Source organism: Chiloscyllium plagiosum, unplaced genomic scaffold, assembly GCF_037043375.1.
Source record: "Chiloscyllium plagiosum isolate Xiang-an unplaced genomic scaffold, Cpla_swu_hap1 HiC_scaffold_194, whole genome shotgun sequence".
NCBI classification, from domain to species: Eukaryota; Metazoa; Chordata; class Chondrichthyes; order Orectolobiformes; family Hemiscylliidae; genus Chiloscyllium; species Chiloscyllium plagiosum.
In genome coordinates this window covers 127,501-128,529 of record NW_028270333.1, presented here as the reverse complement: position 1 = coordinate 128,529, position 1,029 = coordinate 127,501, and positions in this window count along the sequence as shown.

Below are 1,029 nucleotides of genomic sequence, written 5' to 3'. Positions count from 1 at the left end.
TATTGTGAATAGGCTGGTCCTTCCCGCTGCCACCCGGCCAAGTGCGACGGCTCTGCCGCCCTGCGGTGCTCGTCACCCAGGTTTGTGCAACTCGGTCAGAGGCCGGGGCGGAGGTCTCTTGACACGATTGGAGGACGGGCCATCCCCACGTTGAATCCGGACGTCCCTCCACAGGCGCTCGTGTCGAAAATGAAAGGCGAGAGAGACGTGAGTGGCCTTGGTTCCCTTTGGGTGTTGCCAGGAAGGATGCGGGCTGACCCTTGCCTGAGCACACCCATGTTTGTGCAACTCGGTCAGAGGCCGGGGCAGAGGTCTCTTGAAACGACTGGAGGGCGGGCAATCCCCACGTTGAATCCGGCCGTCCCTCCACAGGCGCTCGTGCCGAAATTGAAGGCGAGAGAGGCGAGTGGCCTTGCTTCCCTTGTGTGTTGCCAGGAAGGATGTGGTCTGACCCTTGCCTGAGCACACCAAGGTTTGTGCAACTCAGTCAGAGGCCGGGGGCAGAGGTCTCTTGAAACGACTGGAGGGCGGGCAATCCCCACGTTGAATCCGGCCGTCCCTCCACAGGCGCTCGTGCCGAAATTGAAGGCGAGAGAGGCGAGTGGCCTTGCTTCCCTTGTGTGTTGCCAGGAAGGATGTGGTCTGACCCTTGCCTGAGCACACCAAGGTTTGTGCAACTCAGTCAGAGGCCGGGGGCAGAGGTCTCTTGAAACGACTGGAGGGCGGGCAATCCCCACGTTGTATCCGGCCGTCCCTCCACAGGCGCTCGTGTCGAAAATGAAAGGCGAGAGACGCGAGTGGCCTTGCTTGCCTTGGGTGTTGCCAGGAAGGATGTGGTCTGACCCTTGCCTGAGCACACCAAGGTTTGTGCAACTCAGTCAGAGGCCGGGGGCAGAGGTCTCTTGAAACGACTGGAGGGCGGGCAATCCCCACGTTGTATCCGGCCGTCCCTCCACAGGCGCTCGTGTCGAAAATGAAAGGCGAGAGACGCGAGTGGCCTTGGTTCCCTTGGGTGTTGCCAGGAAGGAT